This window comes from Cebus imitator, unplaced genomic scaffold (assembly GCF_001604975.1).
Source record: "Cebus imitator isolate Cc_AM_T3 unplaced genomic scaffold, Cebus_imitator-1.0 Scaffold774, whole genome shotgun sequence".
Lineage (NCBI taxonomy): Eukaryota > Metazoa > Chordata > Mammalia > Primates > Cebidae > Cebus > Cebus imitator.
In genome coordinates, this window is record NW_016108089.1 from 163821 (window position 1) to 182625 (window position 18805).

Genomic DNA, 18805 nt, shown 5'->3' on the forward strand with positions numbered 1-18805 from the left:
CGAAGGGTTTTTTGTGTCTCTATGTCCTTCAGTTCTGCTCTGATCTTAATTATTTCTTGTCTTCTGCTAGCTTTTGAATTTGTTTGCTCTAGCTTCTCTAGTTCTTTTAAGTGTGATGTTAGGGTGTTGATTTTAGATATTTCCTGCTTTCTCATTTGGGCATTTAGTGCTATAAATTTCCCTCTAACGACTGCTTTAGCTGTGTCCCATAGATTCTGGTATGTTGTGTCTTTGTTCTCATCAGTTTCTAATAACTTATTTATATTTCCCTAATTTTGCTATTTACCCAGTAGTCATTCAGGCACGGGTTGTTCAGTTTTCATGTAGTTGTCCGGTTTTGAGTTAGTTTCTTAATCCTGAGCTCTAATTTGATTGCACTGTGGTCCAAGAGACTGTTTATTATGATTTCCATTCTCTTGCATTTGCTGAGGAGTATTTTACTTCCAGGTGAGGCAATGCCCCACGCTGCTTCTGCTCACTCTCCATGGGCTGCAACCACTTTCTAAGCAGTCCCAATGAGATAAACCAGGTACCTCAGCTGGAAATGCAGAAATCACCTGCCTTCTGCACTGGTCTCACTGGGAGTTGCAGATCGGAGCTGTTATTCAGCCATCTGGTCAGATCCCCATAATCACTATCTGTTAAACAGTGCAGCAGACAGAAATCAGAGGAAGAGAAAAAAAGCAGGTGTCATTAGAATACTTGGAATAGTAGTAAAAACTTTGGAGAATTGTGGTAACTTAAAAAAACTCAGAAGTCTAAATTAGATGTCATTGTTAACGGGTCAATTAAAAAAAGGGGAAAATTGACAATGATCCCAGTGTTAGGCCTTCATTATTTGTTTATTTAGAGACAAGTCTTCACCATGTTGGCCAGGCTGGTCTCAAACTCCTGACCTCAGGTGATCTATCCACCTCAGCCTCCCAAAGTACTGGGATTATAGGCTTGAGCCCCCATGCCAGGCCTAGACCTTCATTTTTTTATGCAGGTCTCAAATTGGCTGCTGCTTTGGAGGACTAATAATTTGAGGCCAAGGAGGGGTCTTTAATCTGGCAGCAAAGATGGTGTGTTTATGCTGAAAGTTCAGGGACATACTAGCAAAGCACATGTCTGGGGGTGACTGTCTGTCTGACACAGCAGTAACAGTGGCATCATGGGACAGGAGGCCTAGATGATTATGGGCCTTGAAGATGACTTCCAACACCCCGATTTGCGTGGCAACATGTGACTTGTAAAAAATGGAACCTTTGTGATTTAGTCTGTTTGTGCTAGTATAACAAAGGATATGAGAGCGGATAACTTACAAATAGTAGAAACTTATTTCTAATGTTCTAGAGGCTAGGAAGTCCATGATGAAGATGTTGTTATATTCCATGTCTGGTGAGAGCCCAGTGTCTCCTTCCAATACAGCATCTTGTTGCTGCATCCTCTGCAAGAGATGGACACTATATCCTCACATGGCAGAAGAATGGAAGGAGTCACCTAGTTCTTTCAAGCCCTTTCATAAGGTCACAATCCCATTCATGAGGGCCTTGTCATCATACATTAGTTGCTTCTTAAAGGACCCAGCTCTAAATACTATCACATTGGCAATTAAAATTCAATATACAAATCTAGAGGAGATACATTCAGAACATTCTATTTCACAAGATCAAGAAGGAATGTGGGACAAGAGTAATATTGGTGTAGCCTAACTCATGCACTGCTGCAAGAGACTTTGGGAATATTTTTTACTTGGAGTCACAGAGCCGAGCCAGAGATGAGAAAAAAAATGTAGGAGTGAAGGATAGCCTAAAATATTCACTGTGAAGACCTAGGATGTTACAGGATATTGTGACCCATTGACTAATATTTATTCTGGACAATGCACTGACTTCCAAGAAAAGTAGCAGAAAAAGAATTTTCAGGTAATAGATTCAAAACCCTAGAAACAAATTAATATTGACTAGTTGAGTATTTCAACAGTAAATAAGAAAGGAAATATCTTTATTTTGATCATATTGGGTAGTTTTAGTAGATAGATAAAGGCTTACTCAATAAAGTACTACAGAGCTAAGTGAATGGCAAAGATCTAAGTCTAAGAAATCTCCTTTACTCAGGGGTCCCCAAGAACATGACATCTGACAGTGGCAGACTCATGAGAGAGCTGTCCTACCAGGCACGTCCCACAGATAGGACCAAACCTAGGCTGGCTTTGCTCTCCTCTGCCCTGTTCTCCGACCCTCCTACTCTTGTCCTCCATCAGGAATCAGCCTCACAGACAGTGGGACTTGACACCCTTTCTAGATCTTTAGAAGTTCACTTTGGAAATTCACTTCTAGATCATAGAACTCTTTGTCACATACCACTTTTCTCACCCTCATTCCGTTTGTGTTAAATTCATAACTGTGGTCTCATGATTTTCCTCACATCAGAAAAGATAAGAACATCTCAGTACTAAATGTTCTTTGTGGTTAAGCAACTAAATAAGTAAAGCCTTGAAGATAAGACTTGAAATCAGAGAAAACATGAGTAGGGTAACATCCACCCAATCACAGTCTTATGTCAATTTTTTTCATGCTTTTACGTTGGCTAGTAATCATGTTGCAAAATTTCCCAAAGTTTTTTTTTTTTTGCAGGGACTTCAAAGGAGGCCTCCTTAAGGTCATCTCTTCAACCCTGAAATCACCAGCTGATGACGTGTGGGGTTCAACAGAGATTGGTTTGGGGTAAGAGTGAAACAAATCACATGAGCATATGGTATTAAAGCAATGTGGTATCCAGACAATGATATTAGCTTACTTTATAAGAGAATGTAGTGGAAGCTGTCTTTGAATACATCTACCTGGTGATAACTGTGCTCCCAGATACACATGTGTATAATTTTTTAAGTTGTGTCTGGACTCAGAGGTCTAGATCCAAAATTCCAAGGGAAATGGCAAGAATATTAAGATAATGCCAAAATACTTTTCTCCATTGCTCAGAAACAAGGAAAAATGAATGCCCACAGTAAACTGAAGAGGTGCATATAAAATCTCAGAAGGAATCTCTTAACTCCTAAAAAGTCTTATATTTGTCATGCAATCTGATATGAAGATAGGCAACAGACGTGAACAGACGCCTTGCCAAAGAAGATGCATAGAACACAAAAAAGCATGTAAAAAGATAATCAACATCATATGTCATTAGAGAATTGCAAACTAAAATGAAAATGAGATGCTACTGCATATCCATTAGAATGGCCAAAATCCACCAAATGCTAGCAAGAATGTGGAGCATCCATTGCTGGTGGGGATGCAAAATGGTAAAGACACTTCATAAGGCATTTTGGCAGTTTCTTATAAAACTAAACATATTCTTAACATATGATCCATCAATCATGCTTCATTGCATTTACACAAATAAATTGGAAACTTATTTCCACACCAAAACCTACTTTTAAGTTAGATTTTTATTTTTTATTTTTTATTTGAGATGGAGTTTCATTCTTATTGCCCAGGCTGGAGTGCAATGGTGTGATCTTGGCTCACCACAACCTCTACCTCCCCGGTTCAAGCACTTCTGCTGCCTCAGCCTCTCAAGTAGCTGGGATGTGCCACAGGCCAGGCTAATTTTGCATTTTTAGTAGAGACATGGTTGTTCCATGTTGATCAGGCTGGTCTCGAACTCCCGACCTCAGGTCGCCTGCCTGCCTTGGCCTTCCAAAACTGCTGGGATTACAAGTGTGAGCGGCCATGCCCAGTCCCTTAGGTCTTTATAGCAGTTTTATTCATTATTATCAAAACTCGGAAGCAGCCAAATTGTCTTTCAGGAAGTGAGTGAATAAATAAACTGTGGTACATCTAGATAATATACTATTTAGTGCTAAAGAAGAAAAAAGCTGTCAAGCCATAAAAAGACATGAAGGAAAGTTAAATTTATGTTACTAAACGCAAGAAGCCAATATCAACAGGCTACATGCAATATGATTCCAACTATATGACATTCTAGAAAAGGCAAAACCTTGGAGACCTTTTACCAAAAAGGTAAAAAGGTCATGGCTGTTGGAGTCAGGGTGCATAGAGGGATGAACAGGCAAAGCATAGAGAATTTTTAGGGCAGATTATATTAAAATGGTGGTGACGTGTCATTGTACATTTGTCAAAACTCAATGAATGTACAAGACCACAGTAAACTTTGGACTTTGAGTGATAAAGTGTCAATGCAGGTCAACTCATTGCAGTGAATGCACCATTCTGGTGCAAAATTTTGATAGTGGGGAGGCTGTGTATGTGTGGGGTGGGAGTATATGAGAACTCTCTGCACTCTCCCTTAATTTTGTTGTGAAGCTAAAACTATTATAGAAAATAAAGTCCATTTTAAAACTTAAATGAGATAATATACGTAAAGTACCTGATACCCAGTAAAGGGCTCAATTAATATATTACATCTCATATGTAGAGCTTTCTATCTGCACGGAGATGTCCCATGTGACCTCTTGGTCTGATCTTAACTGGTTATTCTTTACAATAAATTTCTGGAGTGGACTTACTGGGTCAAGTGTGTAAAAGTTTAAAATATTTTGTCAGATACTAGAAATTTGCGTCCACTTACAGTTCCGCAAATAACATGCCCGCCTCCCCACATCTTCACCAACATTTAGTAACTTGAGTTATTTTAATATTTGCTAAACTACTTGTAGCTTTCATACTGAGTTCAATGAAGCGTTCATGTTCTTTGTGATGCAGGAGAAATCCCCACAGAAAAAGTTGGAAGTATGACAATCTACCATTTTTTTTTCTTAAACATTGGAATTTCAAGAGCGCTTGCATCAGCATAAAGTTTGATTTAATCTGAAAACTCCACTGGGGAAAGATCTACTTTAAAGCTCCTTACAGAGTTGTCGGAAGATTCAGTTCTTTGAAGGTTATTAAACTGAAAACCTCAATTCCCCCTTGATTGTTGGATGCCTTCAGTTCCTTGCTATATTATCCTCTGCAGCATGGGAACTTGCATCACCAAAGCCAATGAGAAAGTGGAAGTGTAAAAGCCAGATGGAAGCCACAATACTTTCTAACCTAATCATGGAACTAACATTTCGTTGTTTTTGTCATACTATACTGGTTAAAAGCAAGTCATTAGTTTCAGCCCACATACAAGGGAGTGAATACCAGGAGGTAGAGATCAGTGGAGTCACCTTAGAGGTTGGACGCCATACCATCATTGTCACACTCCAGAGAACCTGGTTGAATGGCATCTATGTGACCTAACGCCCAAGATAATTAGCAGACATAGCAATAAGTAGAAGATGGAAATGAGATTTGCTAAAGCCTTCTCCTTCCTCACTTCGAAGGCCTTCTGGGAAAGACAGTCAAGTTAAACTGAAAGCTCTGGGCCCAGCTCTCCCTGTATCATGGAGGGAATCACCCATTCTTTCTTACTTCTGACAACTTGGTCTTCAATACACTTCAAATACCTGGGAACCTATTCATATCCATCCTCTGAATAGGAAGAAAATTGCTTCTCCTTGGCAAATAGCTTTGGCCTGGGCAATGGTCACAGCCTGTCATTAATGTGGGAAACTTTCCAGCATGTTCATTTTTGTGGTCACAGTTCTCTTCAATTTCATCCATGTATTAGTCTATAAGCACTAAGTTTCAAAAGCACTAAGACATTCTAGAGTCCTTGATTATTCACCCATCCTTCTTTTTGTTTATTCAATAAAATGTATTAAGTTCCTATTATGTGTCAGATGTTGTGCAAATTCTTATAGTAATAAAAAGACGTATGACAGACAGACACTTTGTTTAGTCAAATGCTCAACAATACTTGAACATCTACTCTGTACAAGGTGCTAAAAATCAATAAAGGAGTAGTCCAGTTTATGACAACACAACAAAAACAAACTCTTGACTCCACTGGCTGTAAGACCTTTTTATTGAGATCTTCACAGCACAACTTCTTGAATAGGTGTTTTTAATAGTCACCCTCTTCACATTTTTCTTCTGTTAATCAACACACAGATGAATTGTGTGTTGGACTTTCCAGTTGAATTTTCCACCCAACTGTTTGTGGAAATTGCTCTTACCAAATTACTTATGATGTTGCCAAAACCAGTGATCAATTATCTTCCTATTGCATTTCATGTGTCACCAGCATCCAACATAGTGGACCATACTCTTCTTGAAATATTTTCTTCACCTGACTTTTACAATGCCATCCCCTTCTTATTTTCCTCCTGCCCGCCACCTACTCCTACTTGATATCTTTAGCTGGCCCCTCCTCTTCTGTTCAACCTCTAAATGTTGATATGTCTATTCCAGGATTCAGTCCAGAAGCTTTTCCTTGTATCCTTGAATACTCTTACCCTAGCTTATTTTATCTAGTCCTGTGCTTTTAGAAACTATTTTATGCTACTCATGTCCAAGCTGACCTCTCTAGGACTATAGCACAAGGGGTGTAATTTTCCGAAAGTAACCCAGAAGTTTAATAAGCAGGTCAGGAAGGGAGATTTCCCTCTTCCCAGCATGAGGGACTGTACCTAGTATAGCTCCATGTAGAATGGGTGGTTTTCTCCCCTAAGAAAGAGAAACCCTTTGCACGAGCCCCCAAAACTCTAGATTCTGGGCATTTGATTTTCCCAGGTAATGTTGTGAACAGCTGGCACCTAATCTAGATGGTTTCACATCAACAGCCTGTGTGTTCCTCCATTGATAAAGCTGTGTCCATGTGCTTGCATGAAAAAAAAAAATTATAGTCAGAGAGACTAGTCTTTCTGCACTTAAATGCAGACCCACATTGTGAGCCCAGCAATTTCCTGACCATTTATGCATCCGTGTGAGGTAGGAGGATAGGGAAATCATGCCATCTATTATTTTGCTGATCTGTAATCTTTGTGTTTTGTGTTTTCCTAATACAGCATTTTTTTTTTGGCTGAGTGCAGAAGACTTTACTGATGGTACACAACAAGGTGGGGCTCCCTAGGCCTCTTCCTCTTCAGGGGGTCTGCATGGAAACTGTGAGGAAAAAGATTCTCAGTGTAGGGGAGACTGAGTGTGACAGGATTTTGGTCATTAACTCACACATAAGCAAAAATTCCCTCAAAATGGATTATAGGCCTAAATTTAAAGGCTAAACTATACACCTCTTAGGAGAAAACATAGATTAACATACTTAGGAACTTGAGTTAGACAAAATCCCAGCGTTTCCCGGTAGAATAAAAAAAGTTGAAATATGAGTCATGATCAAAACCAAAAACATTCTCAATTAAAAATAGATCAATAAGAAAATGAAAATATAACCCGGAGACAGAAAAAAATTTTAAATCATATATTTGATGAAAGATTTGTATCCAGAATATAAAATACACTGACAACTAAATAGCAAAAAGATAAATAAATCAATTTTAAAGTGGGCAAAATATTTGAATAGCCATTGCACCAAAAAGGTGTAGGAATGATCAAAAAAGCACATGAAAAGATGGTCAGCCTCATCAGTCAGCAGGGAAACGCAAACCAAAACTAGAACGAGACACCGCTTCTTACCCACTAGAATGCTACAATAAAAAAGAAAGAGAATAACAATTGGGGAAGTGAAAACACAATGATGTAAAAGATTGAAATACTCATGCATTGTTGATGAGACATGCGGCCACACTGGAAAACAGTTTTGCAGTTCTTAAAACGTTAAAAATACATTTAGCATATGACCTAGTACTTTCACTCCCAGAAGTCTACCTCAAAGAAAAAAAACCTATGTCCACACAAAACATGAATGTGAATATTCATAGCAGCTTTATTCATAATAGTCCATAAAGTGGAACCACATCAAATATCTATCCACTGATGAAAGAATAAACAAATGGGAGTAATCCATACAATTTAATAGGATTTGGCACTTAAAAAATCTAAAATATTCATACGTGTTACAACATAGATGAACCACAAAAGTATATTAAGCTAAGTGAAAAAAGACAGATACAAAAGACCCCATATTGTATGATTCCATTTTTATGATATCCAGAAAAGACAAATCTGTAGTCGGTAAGTCAATTAGGGGTTGCCGGGAGCTGGAGAGTGAGAATAAGGGGTGGTATTGATGAGCATGAGGGATTCCTTTGGAAAGATAGAAATGCTCCAAAACAAGATTGTGATGATGGCCACACAAGCCTAAAATTTTACCAAAAATAATTGAACTGCACACTTAAAACAGGGAAATGTTATGATATGTCAATTATACCTCAGTAAAGCTATATAAAAACAAAAGAATGTTAGTAGTGTGGCCCCCAAGCAGTCTTGCCCTTTGTTTTATTTCTTGCTTTCTTTAGTGTTTACATTTGTTAGTTCCATTTAGCGACTCCAAGAGACACTGGCTGAAATCTACCAGCCTCCAGAACTCTCAACAGCTGAAGGAATGAACAAGCCCATCCTGAAGGGGATGGCGATTGGTAAGGTGCACTCCAGCATCTGCTACAGCAGGCAAAGGCATGCAGTGCACCTGAGTGGTCTCAGGTAGTGCTCCACACATCTCAGCAAGACCCAGGGCCTGCAGCTAGTTCTGATAGCTTCAGAGGACAAGCTGCTGCATCCCAGGGCACAGGGCCAACCTTTCCTAGGCAGGTATGTTTGAAGCGCTGGTAGTCAGGTCCCAAGTAGCAGTGAATGTCTGCAACACGGAAGGAGGGCAACCCCACAGTGGGCTTTCAAACCAAATAATTTGTAGAGTATTACTTCCAGCAACTTCAGAAAGCGTCCTTTTCCAGTGCTTGCAGCATGTTCACCAACATAGAACATAGGCTGCACCATAAAACAAGTCTCAATGAATATCAAAATCAAAATCATATGGAGCATATGCTCTGGCCACAGTAGTATTTAATTAGAAATGCATAATAATCAGATATCTAGAAAATCCCCAACTTTAGAAAACAAGCAACATGCTTCTGATTAACACTTGGGTCAAAGAAGAAATCACAAGGAAATATTTTAAACATCATTAACTGAATGATGACAGCCCAGCATTAAAATATTTGATACAGCTAACATAGTGTTTAGAGAGAAACTTATGACTTTAAATGCTTATAGTTTGAAATGAGCAAAGGAGAAAAGTCAATTACTTATGGTTTTGTTCTAAGAATCCTGAAAAGGAAGAGGAAAATAAATCCAAAGTTAATACATGTCAGCAAATAATAAAAACAATGAAAATCATGAAATAGAAAAAGGAACAAACAATAGAGACAATCAATGGTCAATTTTTTTGTACTCTCCATGCACAATATCTATGAGGTAAATTGGGGGAAGGACAGAGAGTTAACGGGGAACAGGCAGAAAAATCTTTCTGGAGTGGAGGAAATAATCTATATCTTCTTTGGGGTGATATTTAAGTGGGCAAATATGACTGTCAAGGTTCATTGACACTGAACGCTTCAGATCTGGGCATTGTAATGCATATAAATTACATCTTGATTTTTCAAAATAGAGGAAAGTGTCTCGGGGAGTTTATGGTAGTGATATTTGGGCAGTTCTGCGGCATAGGCTTCAAAAGCACTTCCAGCATCTTCCGTTCCAGAATCGGCTGAGAATGGTTTTTCAGACAAAAATGGAGGATAACCTCACTAGTGGGTCCCTGTCTCTCTAGACTGCCTGTCTCAGGCAGTGGGTCAGGGCCAGGATCCAGGCCCCGGACATCCCATTTAGTGTTTTAAATATAAATAATAGATTTTCTTTGATATGGTGCTAGAGACCCAAAATCATAATTCCTGGTTATGTATAGAATTAAATTAAAATATTTTCCTCTTATATCCAACTCTTGACAACAACCCTACTCTCCTTAAGAAATTTGATGAGTTTCCCATGGCTCTAGCAATGCTTATATTTCAGGCACACCTGACAACTCCTTGCTCAGATTACCTTTCTGGAATGAGACGAAGTAGAAACAAATATTTGCTCCCTCCCAATCAACTGCTACACATGCTGATTTATGAGTCTTTGTTTATTTGTTCCTTTTATGAAATGTACACCCTCCACTCTAACACTCCAACTCTAACCATCCTTGAACACCTATGAAACATCATCTTTATCAGAAAACTTCCCAGAAGCCTTTGCAATGACCTGACTCATGTTCATGCAAAGCTCCAGAACAAGACCAAGCTGACGGTTTTAGAAGGAGACATTCCGGATGAGTCATGCCTTAAGAGAGCCTACTAGGACATCACGGTTGTCATCCACACTGCCTCTATCACTGACGTCTTCATTGTCACTCACAGGCTGTCACGAACATCAATGTGAAAGGTAGAGTAGCCTGGGGAAGAGATGGAGCAATGTGGAAAAAATGAGAATCAGAAAAAAGAACAGGACGGAAACAGAAGTTTCTACACTGAACACCTGCTGTCCTCTGAGCAAAGTGCCTTTGTGGATCACTACCAACTAAGGAATTCAAGACTGCTCACCTTAGTTTTGTTTTTTTTTTGTTTTTTGAGACAGAGTCTTGCTCTGTCACCAGACTGGAGTGCAGTGGCGCAATCTCGGCTCACAGCAACCACTGCCTCCTGGGTTCAAGCGGTTCTTCCGCCTCAGCCTCCGGAGTAGCTGGGACTACAGGCGCGCACCACCATACCCTGCTAATGTTTTTGTATTTTTAGTAGAGACAGTGTTTCACTGTGTTGGCCAGGATGGTCTCGATCTCTTGACCTCGTGATCCGCCCACCTCAGCCTCCCAAGGTGCTGGGATTACAGGCATAAGCCACCACGCCTGGCCTAGTTTTTTAGATGAGAAAACTAGGGCTGAGAGATGGCAAGGAACTTGTCCAAGTCCCCACAGGTAAGGAAGTAACTAGGAGAGTTAGACTTTAAACTCACTCCTGTGTGACTCCAAAGGCTGTGGATGCTCTTTCTGATGTGGCTCCAATAAAGAGAAACTAAACTCCAACTTCAGACTCTTGATATCAAGTCACCGCTTGCCTCCCAGTGCAAAACTCAGACCTTCCAGGTGCCCCCACAGTCATCATGTTGAACCTTGTGTGCAGGCTGATGAGAACATTCAGAGTCCTCCTGCCCATCTGAAAGATGAAGTCCTCTCAGGAGAACTGGCACAGCTGGTTCACAGAGGTCTGTCAGGACAGAGTCACCCAGCACACGCCTTCCCACAGTATTTTCTGAACAATGAGAGTTTTCCAGGACACAGAATACGATCTCTCCAGCTCACCACAGGGCCTGTGATTACAGAGCCATTTCCAACCAGGTGCCCAAAGTCCAACCTCACTCCACACTCACCTCTCAAATATTTGATGGTCTTTGAGAATTGTGGCTTTCCAAACCACTTTAAATTCAGAGACACTGGCTTAAGGAATCTTGCCGTGCAGTCTCACGCTCTGATTCCCAGAGCCCAGCCTCTTCAGCACCACAGCACCCCAAGCTCCGACCTGGCCCTCCACATTCAGTCTACTTGAACACCTTTTCTAAAGCAACTAAAGGCTTTTGGGTCTCCAGCACCATCTTAAAAAAAAAAAAAAAAAAAAAAAAAAGGCCTTTCCAGTTTCTGCTTGCCCGTAACCTCTAAGTACCCCTACAGTGCAAAGTAACGAGTTTTTCATTTCAATTCTTACTCTCCACAGCTCCCAACAACAGGGGATATGGAATGACAGGGGAAGTGTCAGAGGCATCTGTTTCCTAAAACCGTTATCACTCCCAGGCTTGGAAAATACTTCACAATCTTGGTCAATTTCCCCTTGAAGGTAAACTAACTCCATATTTTGTCTGCCACTAGATTAATTTTTGAAAACATGAGGCTGTCTCTCCAGAAATGCAAATTGCACAGCGACTTTATAAAAGGCCAAGAATACAAAATAAGTAAATAAAAATGATCCTCTACCCAGGAAATCCCTTCCTTCTTCAAGGGAAGGCAGTCTGGACACCTCCAGGAGCTTCGCTTCCACACAGCTCAGAGGACGCTGCAAAGGTCCTCCCAGTACAGGTGTTACCAGCAGAGGGCGCACTCCCTCCCAGTCCTCAACAAGGCTCCACGTGAAATGTCAGGGCAGGGTTTGGAATACTAAGTAGAAAGAAGGTTTATCACCCTGCCCTGTACATAACTGGGTAAACAGGGTCATGGCCAGAATTGGAAGCAGCTTGCCCAGGGAACACACAATCAGAAAAAGTGTGTGGGTATACAGAATCTCCCCAAACCCACTATTTGTTCACTGACTCCTGGGATGGTCCTTCAGAAAACGTTTTATTAGTCTTCAACAAAACGAGAAAAATACCAGCAATTGCATGTGTTAAGAGTATATATTGCCTATATACAACTGTGAATGTGTGTGTGTGTCGTGAATTCCTCCACTGCCCTTTTGTACCTAAAGACTGGGACTGTCCATATATTCTCAGAGTATAGCCCCCGATTTCTTAGTTTTTGAGTGATCTGTCTTTAATGGTATCAATAAAAAATCATAATTTTTCAATTCCCTCCCTTCCTTCTTTCCCCTTACTTCCTTCCCCTCCCTTCCTTCCTTCCTTCCTTCTTTCCTTCCTTTCTTTCTTCCTTTCTTCCTTCTTTTTCTCCTTCCTTCCTCCTTTACTTGGCAAAATATAAAGTGATAACCCTAGGTCTTTTTCTAAAATTAAAGTATACACACACACACACACGCAAGTCCACAAAACCCAAAAGCCTAGAAATTCTTCCTCTCTAGAACCCAAATATTCATTTATTTTTATGTTTATGTTTTCCCCATGGCTATAGCATGGCTCAATCTTGGCCAGAGCCACAGAAGAATGCACCCCAAGTGTGTTATAAGCACTGCACTTGGGAGTGGGAAGTGGGGCACGTGGATTTATGCATGTGGTTGGGGCCCCTTAGGGGTATTTCCTGACACTGACAGCTTGCTGCTCTTCATGGGCAGATAATGAAGTCCTGTTGGGAACCTGTGTCCATCCAGTGTGCCTGGCTTCATCCACACCAGCATCATGCAGGTAGCTGGGCCCAACTCCTACAATGAGATCATCCAGAATGGCCACCAACAAGACTCTTTGGAAAGCACATGGTCTGCTCCATACCCATACAGCAAAAAGCTTGCTGAGAAGGCTGTGCTGACAGCTAATGGGTGGACTCTGAAAAACAGTGGTACTTTGTACACTTGTGCCTTAAGGCCCATGTATATCTATGGGGAATGAAGCCCAATCCTTTCTGCCATTACAAATAAGGCCCCATTACAATGGGATCCTGCCAAGTGTCAGCAAGTTCTCCACATTCGACACAGTGTATATTGCAATGTGGCCTGAGCCCACATTCTGGTCTTGTGGGCCCTACTAGACCCCAGGAAGGCCACAAGAATCCGAGGACAGTTCTATTACATCTCAGACGACACGCCTCACCAAAGCTATGATGGCCTTAATTACACCCTGAGCAAAGAGTTCAGCCTCCGCCTTGATTCCAGCTGGAGCCTTCCTTTATTCCTGATGTACTGGATGGGCTTCCTGCTGGAAGTGGTGAGCTTCCTGCTCAGCCCAATTTACACCTATTGACCCCCCTTCAACCATCACACAGTGACGTTGTCAAACAGCGTGTTCACCTTCTCTTACAAGAAGGCTCAGCGAGATCCGGCATATAAGCCGCTCTACAGCTGGGAGGAAGCCAGGCAGGAAATCATGGAGTGAGTTGGTTCTCTTGAGGACCAGCACAAGGAGACCCTGACGTCTAACAGTGATTTAAGGATGAAAGACAAGTGCATGTGGGTATTGTTAGGTGATGTCATCAAGCTCCACTTTCCTAGCTTCATACAGAAGGTGAAAAAGACACAAGCCCAGGTCCTACTGCCTCCCTTTCACACAATGGCCAAATTATTGTCTTCCTCTGGTCATCAAAAACTGTGCAGTCACTGGTCCAGCCAGAAGCTTTCTGTCCTAACCATATACCAGAGGACGGACAACGGGATTTGCAGTTACCAAATATCAGTGGCTAATTCTCAACAATTTGGGGTCTCTTTTAACTTGAGGTCTCTTGACTACTAGAGCTTCATTTCCCCTGTCAAATGAGAAAGAATTTCTTCTTTTTAATCTCCTATTTCTTCACACAGTTCAATGAAGTGAACAATAGATGTTTTAATGTTTAACCTGGAGGGAGACATGGGTTATGTTATTACATACTTTCTTCCTTTCCCTTTCATTTTCATATACTGTCATCTCCAATTTAGAAGAGTACCATGAATCAGGGTTTGGGGGGTGAGCAGAGCAGTGGGGAGATCAGGAAGGGTGAAAATTGAACAAGCTCTACTAAGTCTCAGGCATGTATAAAATGACCTACCTGTGTCATATATTACCTCATGTAATACTCATCAGAAACCTCTGAGGTGGGACGACTATTTCCATCTTATCAGTGGGGAAACTTGTTCACATAATTTAGAGTTAGTCACTAATATTTAGAAATCAAGAGATTTCACATAATGTGCAGAGGGCCACAGAAAAGGAGAGTGTTTCCGGAGAACTCATTTCCCTGGGATTCATGGAAATCCCAGGGATTTCCATGCTTGGGCTGGATAGCAAACAATGGGTAGGATTTCAACACATAGGAATGCGAGTGAAAGTATTCCAGGCAGAGGCAATGCAGTCTGCAAAGACCCAGGTAGGAAACAGGTCAGTTTTTGGCAACAATGAGACCAGACCAGAAAGCCCAAGGTCAGGGGAGAGGTGGAAGATAAGACCAGGATCACTCGGGGTCACCCCTGGAGAAACCCTGCCTGCTTCTTTCATTGCCCTCAGAGTAGTTCTGCACCTACTTAAAGATGACTTAAGTCATCTTTAAGTTACTTCGGTTACTTTAAGTTACTTCACACATAACAAGCCTCATCTTCTCCCAAAAATTGGACTCTAAGGGTAAAGAACGTCTCCTCTAGCAATGAATATTGACGGTGAAGCTAAAAGCTGGGTGTCATTCACCGTGCAATGGGAATTGTTCAGCTGTCCCTGGAAGATGAGCAGTTTGTAAGATGGACTGAAAGAGAGGAGGAGGATACTTCGAGAATCTAGGTAAGAAATGAAGGCCTGATTTCTGTGTCGATAACAAAATGGAATACAGGGGCAACTGAGGCAGGCCTGAGGCAGAGCGGCCGCTAGTTTAGACAGGACTGGGTGTGGACACGGAACTCCCAGGCACCCACTGTCTCAAGCCAGAAACCCGGATGGCAGCCCCACGCCCCTCCCACCTATCAGTCAGAGCTACCAACTTTACTCCACACACCTCTTGAACGTGTCCTCTTCCTCCCTGGTGACCTCATTCCTTCCTTCACCTGCCACAGGCCTCCCTGTCTTGGAGGGTCCCCCATGAAACCTATCCACAGCAGTGTCACCAGAGCTGTCTCCCCAAACTCCTCTCACCTCATCACTCCCGTCCTTCAAACCAACCGCTGCGTGGAGCCCCAGGACTGTCAGGATGAGCCTGAGACCTTCGCAGCACACATGGGGCCCCTGAAGCCCTGGGCCCTGCATGGTTCTCCAGACCAATTCTCACCAATCCCTGCCCTGTCCCCAGATGCTTCCACTCTGTGCCTCAACGACTTTCCAAAACTCAGGGCTTCTGCCTGCAGCATGCTTTTACATCCACCAGGCTGGGGCACGGTGTTCCTTCTGCTTGGAGGGCGCCCAGTTTCCCTGCCAGTACCTCCTTCCCAGCTCCTTATTCACCATCCGAAGCCTCCCATTTTACAGCCTCCGTGCCTTGTGCATATCTAGTTGCACTGCCTTTAATATTTCATTTATATTTCCTGTTCCCCACCCCTACACTGCCATATCCTGAGGACAGTAACTCACCATGTCATCTTTTTGTCCTCAGTGTCTGATACAAAATAGACACATGGGCTGATGAGGGAGAGAGGGCTGAATGGGTGGGTGGATGGATGGATGGATGGTTGGTTGGATGGATGGATGATTGGATGGATGGATAGATGGATGCACGGATGAATGGATGGATGGATGGATGGATGGATGGATGGATGGATAGATGGATGGATGGATGAATGCACAGATGAATGGATGGATGGATGGATGGATGGATAGATGGATGGATGGTGGGATGGATGGATGGATGGATGCACAGATGAATGGATGGATAGATGGATGGATAGATGGATGGATGGTGGGATGGATGGATGGAAGGATGCACAGATGAATGGATGGATATGGATGGATGGATGGATGGATGGATGGATGGATGAAACACAAGCAAACTCAACTGCTAGGATGGAAAGAGGATGGGATGGGGAGTCAGGGAGCAGAATGCTTTGAATGACAAAGCAAGAGAGAATTCACAGATAACTTTTTAAGGTGTCCATGAACCTGAAGAAGCTGGATCATCATGAAGAGAGCTGGGAGAAAGAGAAAGTGCCTGGGGGGTGGGGGTGAGGGACTGAGAATGCACTCGTTTGTGTGATATGAAGAGTGGATGCGGGAGTGAGAGGCCTCTGAGCAGGGACAGGGAAAGGCTGATGAAGGCAAAGCCCAGATGCCACAGTTACAAAAGGACTGGGAATTAGATCCAAAACCTGAAATGCTGCAAGGCCCAGAGCATTTTTATACTATAAAAAAAGGAAAATCTGCTTTTAAAAATTAAATTCAGAAGACAGTCTCCCACTCTTAGGTGACACAGGTGAGGATCACTCAACTTCTCTGGCTACATGTGCTTCTTAAGACATCAGGGGACTCTGGTGGAAATGTGGAGGGAATTCTTTTCCTTTATCATGGCTAAAGACCCAACCCAAGGCCAATGAGCAGGGGATGGAGTCAGTGTTCTGAGGCGTGAGAGGTTCATTATGAGGAAGTGGAGGGAGAAGGCTGGGTGAACAGAATAAAGTGACTTGGCCATTCTGCCCCCGAAGGCAGGGTACTAGGGTCATTTGCAGACTCCAAAACAGTCAGGAATCTGTTCTGGAAACCTGAAGCTGTCTACTGAACAGCATAATCTTTCCTCAAGAAACGGAAGAAACAGCACTAGCGAGGTCAGCCCATCTTGCCTTTCTTCCCAAACAGGGACTGGCAACAGAGGGGTACGTGTGAGGTGGGCTGTGGGACTACTGTCATCCTAGAATGAATCCTGGCCACTGAGGTAGAAAAGCCTTCTTGTGATCCTGGCCCTAACTCCCTCATGCATCAGCTGGAGTCTGTCAAATCCCTGGTGTAGCTCTGAGCAGGGCAGTTTCATGGGCACATGGCCCGTGCCGTCACACAGGGCTTAAGGGGCTGCCATGGGACCTCACATTTCATTTTGTGCCGATTCCTGTAAAATACGCAGGCAGTCCTGATTATGAGAACTTCTCTCAGCAGCAGGCAAAACAGCTATTGCTGACCTATGGCAGGTAAATGGAAAAGGCTCCCTGGCTCCTCCAGGGCAGATCAATGTCTTTGTGGAGTTCAGATTTTAAAGCTAAAGAGAGCTTCATCAGGCACGGTGGGGCGCACCTGTAGTCCCAGCTACTGGGAGACGGAGGTGGGAGGATCACTTGAATCCAGAAGTTCAAGGCCAGACAAGTCCTCATCTCTAAAATTGTTATTAATTTGAAATTAAAGAAGGATCTAGAGACCTTTACTCCACCTTTTAACGGAGGGCTCCTTTTCTTCTTTCATTTTCCCAGTGAGAAAACTGAGGCCTAATGGTGACCTAGTATTTGCTACCTTTAAAGTGAAAATGAGGGTGAAGGCATAGAGAACTAGAGGTCGCCCTACCAACATCTTTATGAAGAGGGAAAAAGACTGGGATGGAGACATTTGAAAGGAGGGCAGGGGACAGGTTTAACCAGAAGTCAGCTAAGCATTTATCTTGCCGATACAGCCCAACCTCCCATCTGAACATCCACCTGCAGGATGCAGGTTTTGCATGAATGGAGACAGGCAGGTCCCTCACGGTATAGAAATAAAAGTAGGTGGGGGTGAGAGGGACTGAGGAAAGGGAGAGAGAAGGGCAAAAAGAAGCAAGTATTCTTTCATTTTAGAAACAGAATATTTCTACAAATGAGAGTGAAAGGTGCAAATCCTGGGTGCTCATTTCAATTTTGCAATTGAAGTTAAGCAAAACTCCTCACCATTCTGTGTCTGTTCCCTTTTCGGCAAAATGAAGGTTATGGCCATTTCTACGGTCTGTTGCCAGTGACATTGGGCTATAAAAGTGTAAGATGGTTTGCATCTTCTGGCACCTGCATACTTTTGCAGCTAAACTTTATAATAACATAAGTCTCTATGTGCTTATTTGTTTGTGTGAAGCCAAAGCTCTATGAGAAAGTGGTTTCCCAGCCCTTCTCGGGCTCTGGCACTTGGCATCTGGCACCTTGCTGGGAAGCTGACATACCTATCATAGTATTGCAAAGGATCAAGAAATAGGAACGGATTCCCTCCCTCCTGATATCTAGTGACCACTAAACTGCGAATTTAGAGCTGACTTAAATATGGTCTTTTGTCTTTGCATTAAGCCACAGATGTTTCCCAAGTAGGTTTTAAAACTCTTAGACAATCACTAGACATTAAAATGGGCAGAGCCAACACAGACAGTGCCTACTGAAGAGGAAACAGAAACCCAGAAAAGTCAGTGCCTTGCTCAAGACCACGGCCAGCTAATGCCAAAGCTCTGCCCTGCACACTCCCCACACAGCTCACCCTCAAAGGGAAAGCAGAACGGGTTCCTTCTTTCTTCCTGTTCTCAGGAAAGGGAGGCCATGCCCTCTCTCCCCCTCATCACCCTGCCCCAGAGCTGGAAACCCCAGAGGACACAGTCCACATGCACAGCAACTGCCTCCCTCCTCCCAGGCTCCCAGGGGCTATGATACAGGACTTTAGGACGCCCTCAGCAGCCCCTTCTCTGCAGCACCGGGAACAACCAT